Source organism: Elephas maximus, chromosome 1 (assembly GCF_024166365.1).
Source record: "Elephas maximus indicus isolate mEleMax1 chromosome 1, mEleMax1 primary haplotype, whole genome shotgun sequence".
In the NCBI taxonomy this organism is placed as follows: domain Eukaryota; kingdom Metazoa; phylum Chordata; class Mammalia; order Proboscidea; family Elephantidae; genus Elephas; species Elephas maximus.
In genome coordinates this window covers 241,501,322-241,510,048 of record NC_064819.1, presented here as the reverse complement: position 1 = coordinate 241,510,048, position 8,727 = coordinate 241,501,322, and positions in this window count along the sequence as shown.

Here is an 8,727-nt window from a genome sequence, read left to right as displayed (position 1 = left end):
GTTTCACCCGAGCTGGCTGGAGGTGCCCTTTCTCCTCTGTGTATTGATAGAGGTGAACAGGGGTTCTTAGTTAAACCACTCACCCCAAGGCCCAGAATTTTCATGGGATTGACTGACGACAGCTAGCAGTCAGATACCTACAATTTGTAAATAGTTGTTACTTGATGTTCAGAGTGGGTCTTTCAGTTGATTGCATGCCCTTTCACGGCTGACCTGAGTGGTTGCTCTTGTCCAGCTAGCGGGCCCACTCTTGTCCAGTTAGTGGACCCATTAGTGCTGGAGGGGGCTCACCAGGTGTGCTGTCACTGCAGTGTGGGGCAGGGCCTTTGGAAAGACGCTTCAGTATTTGGAAAGGGGGAATTGCCAACATAATCTGGTAGAAACGCTCCAGAATGTCAGCATTGTAGAAAAGGAAGAAAACAAAATGATGTGACATTCAAAATCACAATACACACTACAATGGGGCACGTGGAAACAGTGCTGGGAAGCCAGGGGACCCGTGAGGAGGGGTGAAGAAATGGCTTTTTTTTTTTTTTTCTATTTCTGGGCAGGAGTGTTGAAAGGTCATTTTTTTCTCAGAGCTGAATTCAGGAATCTCAAACCAGTTTTTGAAGAAATAGAGTGAAATTGATTTTTTTTTTAAACTACATTTATTTCTTCAGTAATCACAAACCTACAGAAAAGTTAGAAGTACAGAACAAAGCACTTTTCTCAAAACAAAGAGAGTAAGTGGTCAGTCTGGTCCCGATGACCCCTGAATACTTTAGGGTGTGTTTCCTCCTGGCCAGGACACCGCCTGTGCAATCGTAATGCCCATAACCATCACACTCAGGAAACCAACACTGGTAAATTACTACCATCTGATCCACAGACTGGTAAAGCAGAGAAAGCCTCAGAGAAAAATAGGAAGACTCTCAACGAGATGGGTTGACACAGTGGCTGCAACAATGAGCTCAAACATACCAGTGATGGTGAGGATGGCACAGGACCGGGCAGTGTTTCACTCTGGTGTGTATAAGGTCATTGTGAGGATGGCACAGGATTGGGTGGTGTTTCGTTCTGGTGTACACAGGGTCATTCTGAGGATGGCACAGGACTGGGGGTGTTTCATGCAGGTGTACATAGGGTTACTATGAGTCAGAACTGACTTGACAGCACCTAACAACAACAATTCACAGATCCCCATAGAGCCTCACCAATTGTCCCAATAATGTCCTTTCTAGCAAAACATTGAGGAATACATTTCAGAAGAGATATGCAAGACCTATGCACTGGAAATTACAAAGCATTACTGAGAGAACTTAGAGAAGACCTAAATAAATGGATAGGTATATTCTTCTGGCTCTTGTTTCTTGGTAGGATGAGGTCCCCATGTCTCCCTGCTCGCTTCTCTCTTTCATATCTCAAAAGAGATTGGTTTAAAATACAACCTAATATCATAGATTGAGTCACGCCTCATTAACATAACTGCGTCTAATCCTGCCTCATTATCATAAAGGTAGGATTTCCAACACGTAGGATAATCACATCAGATGACAAAATGATGGACAATCACACAATGCTGGGAATCATAGCCTAACCATGTTGATGTATATTTTTGGGGGACACAGTTTAATCCATGACAGGTACTGTTGAGTTGATTCTGACTCAGTTACCCTATGTAAAACAGAAGGAAACACTGCCCAGTTCTGCACCATCCTCACAACTGTTGTTACGCTTGAACCCATTGTTAGAGCCAGTGTGTCCGTCCCTCTCACTGAGGGTCTTCCTCTTTTTCACTGAACCTCTGCTTTACCAAGCACAATGTCTTCCTCCAGGGACTGGTCCCTCCTGATAACATGTCCAAAAATATGTGAGACAAAATCTCACCATCCTTGCTTCTAATGAGCATTCTGGCTGTACTTATCCTAAGAAAAATTTGTTCTTCTGACAGTCACTATAGCGCTATATAGCACTTCTACCTGGCAGTCAGAAGACTGCCAAAATGTTGCAGGTTACAAGATCGATATTCAAATACAAATTGTATTTCTACATATTGGCAACAAATACAGAAGCCTGGGTGGCTCAGTGCTTAAGTGCTCGCCTGCTAACCGAAAGGTAAGTGGTTCGAACCCACAAGCAGCTATGTGGGAGAACTAGTGATCTGCTCCTGCAAAGATTAGCTAGAAAACCCTGTGGAGCAGGAAACGTTCATGAGTCCCAACTGCCAGTCTTTCAGTTAGCAGTTGAGTGCTTTACCATTGAGCTACCAGGGCTCCTTGTGTAAAGATAGATGAACAGGTTATTGGAACAGACTGGAAAGTCTAGAAATAGACCAAATCTATGTGGACATGTGGTTTTTGAAAAGAGTTCAAAGAATTCAGTGGAAAAAGGAGAGTCTTTTCAAAAAATGGTGCTGGAGAAATTGTATATCCATATGCTAAAAACAAAAAAGAAAAAACCTAAAACAAAACCCAAAAGCTTTGACCTATACCTTGCACTATAAAAAAAAAAAAACCTAACCCCAAATCGATCATGAACTCTTAGGCTACACCAAGACTACATATGTTTTTCAGAAGTATATTACATAAGATCCATGGTTTATAAGCATGTTTCCAAATCTGTGTAATATTAAAAGACATTCTTTGAGAATGATAAAGAACCGATTTCCCCCATAGTAAACCTCCAGGGCAAAAAACAAAACCTTTTTTTCATTTACAGAGTTGATGGTTCAAATATTTAGCAACTACTGGGAATGAGATGTAGGCACCAATGATGGCGGGAATGACACTTTCGGAATACTGTTTATTTATCTAATAAAAATATGTTCTGTTTGTCTAATATCCTTGTGGCATGTGAAAGGGAGCTTTGTTTAATGTACTTGGTAGTCTTGAAAAATAGTCTGGCTTCTATGCAAAAAACATCAGGTTGTAAAAAGGCAAAGCAGTGCTGAGTTACAGAACCCAGGAGAGGCATAGTACGTTAGTTAGACACAGCTGGGAGTGCAGAACCCAGGGGAGGCATAGATACGTTAGTTAGACACAGCTGGGAGTACAGGACCCAGGAGAGGCATAGTGCGTTAGTTAGACACAGCTGGGAGTGCAGAACCCAGGAGAGGCATAGTGCGTTAGTTAGACACAGCTGGGAGTACAGGACCCAGGAGAGGCATAGTACGTTAGTTAGACACAGCTGGGAGTACAGGACCCAGGAGAGGCATAGTACGTTAGTTAGACACAGCTGGGAGTACAGGACCCAGGAGAGGCATAGTACGTTAGTTAGACACAGCTGGGAGTGCAGAACCCAGGAGAGGCATAGTACGTTAGTTAGACACAGCTGGGAGTACAGGACCCAGGAGAGGCATAGTGCGTTAGTTAGAAACAGCTGGGAGTACAGGACCCAGGAGAGGCATAGATACGTTAGTTAGACACAGCTGGGAGTGCAGAACCCAGGAGAGGCATAGATACGTTAGTTAGACACAGCTGGGAGTGCAGAACCCAGGAGAGGCATAGATACGTTAGTTAGACACAGCTGGGAGTACAGGACCCAGGAGAGGCATAGATACGTTAGTTAGACACAGCTGGGAGTGCAGGACCCAGGAGAGGCATAGTGCGTTAGTTAGACACAGCTGGGAGTGCAGGACCCAGGAGAGGCATAGTGCGTTAGTTAGACACAGCTGGGAGTACAGAACCCAGGAGAGGCATAGATACGTTAGTTAGACACAGCTGGGAGTACAGGACCCAGGAGAGGCATAGTGCGTTAGTTAAACACAGCTGGGAGTGCAGGACCCAGGAGAGGCATAGTGCGTTAGTTAGAAACAGCTGGGAGTGCAGAACCCAGGAGAGGCATAGTGCGTTAGTTAGAAACAGCTGGGAGTGCAGAACCCAGGAGAGGCATAGTGCGTTAGTTAGACACAGCTGGGAGTACAGGACCCAGGAGAGGCATAGTGCGTTAGTTAGACACAGCTGGGAGTGCAGGACCCAGGAGAGGCATAGTGCATTAGTTAGACACAGCTGGGAGTGCAGAACCCAGGAGAGGCATAGTACGTTAGTTAGACACAGCTGGGAGAGAAGAGGTTCTTACCGTGTCTCCAGGAATAAGCAGTGCAGGAGCTCGGATCCAAGTGTTCCAGGAGACAGCGGGGCCAAAAAGTTCTCTGAAGGGGCGAGGGAAGGCTGCAGAAGGGAGAGACATGTCTCTTGAAATTCTGTTGCTTGGCTTTTCCATACAGCATGGCAGATGTTTTAGAGTGTGTCAAGGAACACGTTTTAAGGCCTTCACCAAGGGAAATAATCAGCAATAAAATAAAATATTACTATAAGAACAGCGTGTTCATTGCAGTGTTATTTACATTAACAAACATTATAGAAAAAACATGCATAATTACCAGTAGGGAAACACTTGAGTATTTAATTGCAACGACAGCAGAGAAACACACATACAGTTTATTTCATCTCACCCACCTTTGAGTAATCTATCATGGTGCCTCTGTCCATCAAGGTTCATGGTGCACATTCAGACTCAGTGTGAGATTTGCTCCTCATCTTAACCCTTTTATTTGCCTTACATATTGTTAAAATCAGATATATAAAAATATATCTGATGCCTAAAGTAGTGGAAAAATGCACAGTTTGGAGTGCCTATGTGATTATGACTTTTCAGCTATGTCCTACAAAGGGAGCGCTCACCACTGTTGGGAGATGCCACCTGGGGCTCAAGAATTGAGCAGGCACAGTTGTCTTGACTTAACTCAGACACAGAACAATCAAGTCCATAGTGAGAGCCCATGTCACCCACTGACCAATAATAAATGATAAAGGAGCCCTGGTGGCACAGTGGTTTAAGTTCTCAGCTGCTAACCAAAAGGTCCCGGTTTGAACAGACCAGCTGCTCTGTGGGAGAAAGATTTAACAGTCTGCTTCTGTCATGGATTGAATTCTGTCCCCCCAGAATGTCTATCAACTTGCCTGGGCCATGATTCCCAGTATTGTGTGACTGTCCAACATTTTGTCATCTGATGTGATTTTCCTGTGTGCTGTAAATCCTTCCTCTATGATGTTAATGAGGTAGGATTAGTGGCAATTAAATTAATGAGGCAGGACTCAATCTAGGAGATTAAATTGTGTCCTAAGCCAATCTCTTTTGAGATATAAAAGAAAGAGGTGAGCATACAGGGGACCTCATACCACTAAGAAAGCAGCATCAGAAGCAGAGCCTATCCTTTGGACCTGGGGTTCCTGAGTGGCAGAGAAGCTCCTAGATCAGGGGAAGATTGATGACAAGGACCTTCCCCTAGAACCGATGGTGAGAGAAAGCCTTCCCCTGGAGCTGGCACCCTGAATTCAGACTTCTAGCCTACTAGACAATGAGAGAATACATTTCTTTTTGTTAAAGCCATCCACCTGTGGTATTTCTGTTATAGTAGCACTAGATAACTAAGACAGCTTTCATAAAGAGATTACAGCCTTGGAAACCCTATGGGGCAGTTCTACTCTGTCCTATAGGGGCACTATGAGTCAGAATCAATTTGACAGAAGAAGGTTTGATTTTTTTTTTTTTTGGTTATGTATTGTTGTGTGCCATCTGGTGGATTTAATTCTAACTCATGGCAACCACATGTGACAGAGAACTGCCCACAGGGTTTTCTAGGTTGTAATCTTCACTACATCAACAACATCATATAAGAAGAAAGCAAAAGGTCATTAAAAAGACAGGAAAGAAAGAAAAGACCAAAATGGATGTCAGAAGAGACTCTGAAACTTGTTCTTGAACATCAAGTAGCTAACACAAAAGGAAGAAATGATGAAGTAAAAGCTGAGCAGAAGATTTCAAAAGGCGGCTCGAGTAGACAAAGTATTATAATGACATGTGCAAAGAGTTGGAGATAGAAAACCAAAAGGGAAGAATATGCTTGGCATTTCTCAAGCGGAAAGAACTGAAGAAGAAATTCAACCCTTGAGTTGCAACAGTGAAGAATTCTACGGGGAAAATATTAAACGACACAGGAAGCATCAAAAGGAGATGGAAGGAATACACAGGGTCACTCTACCATAAAGAATTAGTTGATGTTCAGCCATTTCAAGAGGTAGCATATGATCAGGAACCCGATGGTGCTAAAGGAAGAAGTCCAAGCTGCACTGAAGGCATTGGCGAAAAACAAGGCTCCAGGAATTGACAGAATATCAATTGAGATGTTTCAACAAACAGACGCAGTACTGGAAGTGCTCACTAGTCTATGCTAAGAAATTTGGGAGACAGCTACATGGCCAACTGACTGGAAGAGATCCATATTTATGCCTATTCCCAAGAAAGGTGATCAAATGTGGAAATTATAGAACAATATCATTAATGTCACAGGCAAGCAAAATTCTGCTGAAGATCATTCAAAAATGGCCACAGCAGCATATCAACAGGGAACTTGCAGAAATTCAGGCTGGTTTCAGAAGAGGATGTGGAACCAGGGATATCATTGCTGATGTCAGATGGATCCTGGCTGAAAGCAGAGAATACCAAAAGGATGTTTACCTGTGTTTTATTGATTATGCAAAGGCATTTGACTGTGTGGATCATAACAAACTATGGATAACACTGTGAAGAATGGGAATTCCAGAACACTTAATTGTGCTCATGAGGAACCTTTACATAGATCAAGAGGCAGTTGTTCAGACATAACAAGGGGATACTGCGTGGTTTAAAGTCAGGAAAAGTCTGTGTCAGTGTTGTATCCTTCCGCCATGCCTATTCAATCTGTACACTGAGTGAATAATCCAAGAAGCTGGACTATATGAAGAAGAATGGGACATCAGGATTGGAGGAAGACTCATTAACAACCTGCGATATGCAGATGACACAACCTTGCTTGCTGAAAGTGAAGAGGACTTGAAATACTTACTGATGAAGATCAAAGACTACAGCTTTCAGTATGGATTACACCTCAACATAAAGAAAACAAAAATCCTCACAACTGGACCAATAAGCAACATCATGATAAACAGAGAAAAGATCGAAGCTGTCAGGGATTTCATTTTCCTTGGATCCGCAGTCAACACTCATGGAAGCAGCAGTCAAGAGATCAAAAGATGAGTTGCATTGGGCAAATCTGCTGCGAAGGACCTCCTTAAAGTGTTGAAAAGCAAAGATGTCACCTTGAAGACTAAGGTGTGCCTGACCCAAGCCATGGTATTTCCAATCGCATCATATGCACATGAAAGCTGGACAATGAATAAGGAAGACCAGAGAAGAATTGATGCCTTTGAATTGTGTTGGCCAAGAATATTGAATATACCATGGACTGCCAAAAGGTTTTTTTTTTTTTTTTGGCCAAAAGAATGAACAAACCTGTCTTGGAAAAAGTACAACCAGAATGCTCCTTAGAAGCAAGGATGGCGGGACTGCATCTTACATACTGTGGACATGTTGTCAGAAGGCATCAGCCCCCGGAGAAGGACATCATGCTTGGTAAAATACAGGGTCGGCAGAAAAGAGGAAGACCCTCCAGGAGATGGATTGACACGTGGCTGCAACAATGGGCTCAAGCATAGCAATGACTGTGAGCATGGCGCAGGACCAGGCAGTGTTTCCTTCTGTAGTACATACGGTAGCTTAGAGTCAGAATGGACTCACTGGTACCTAACAAAAGCAACAGTAACAATCTTTACGGGAGCAGACGGCCAGGTCTTTTCTCCCGCAGAGCTGCTGGGGCGGGGGAGGGGGTTGGAACAGCTCCGACTTTCAGTTAGCAGATGAGCACTTAACTGTTGTGCCACCAGAGCACCTTAATGATTTTTGATATAAGGCAAAAATATGCCTCAATACCCTTGATTAAATACACGTAAAAAAGTTCCCGAGTATAAACTCTTGTCTGTGGATTTCTGAGCTCCTGACCACCCGCCTTGCTTACCTTACTTACTCCCCATTTTTCCTGGCACATGAAGCCCTCCTTGACTCTGGCCCCTGGTGACAGCTGCTGCTGGTGGTGAGGAGGGCGGATGCTTAGGGCCACCACCACTCTCTCATCTACCAGGAGCAACAGTGCCTCCACACAGCGGTGTCACTAGCGGGGTGGGGGGTGCCCACTGCTCCAGGTGACACTGTCAGGTGGTGAAACCAAAATGACTGTAAAATTTTTGTGCAGTGTTTCAGCAGAAATTTATTATTTTTTATAAAAAATATCCCTGTAGTTAGTTACAACAACAAAATTTTTTTTTGTAAGCCCCACTTACAAATATCAACATACCTACAAGGCTAAAACTCCATGCTAATTTACTTCTTGAACATTCTAATGAGCTGACATTACCCAATCACAACGATGCTTCAGATCACGTGGTTTCTTCTACACACGCTACAAGCACAGGTGGTGGTTTTTCTTTGCTGCAGGTGTTTCTATAGTTGCTGATTTTGTCAAATTTTCTGGTGTAAAAGCTACAATATTGTGGTACTTAGCGTTTGTGAGCTTATATCTATGACTTTTTTGAGAATGAAGTAGTAATTAAAGAAAAAAAAAGGATTTGGCTCAGTTACTAAAATGTAACTAATTTGTAATTCAGTGTAGAAGGAGTTTACAAAACCATTTTGTTGTTAATATTCACATTATCTAAGAAATATTACCCGTAAGCAATGTACAACTATATCACTTATTCTGTGAGTAAAATTGTTAGTAAACTTATATATTTAACAATCGTTGATTATATAACTCTTTGATAATGAAATAGAGAAACTAACAGTTCAAAACATGAAGTGGGGGAAATGTTA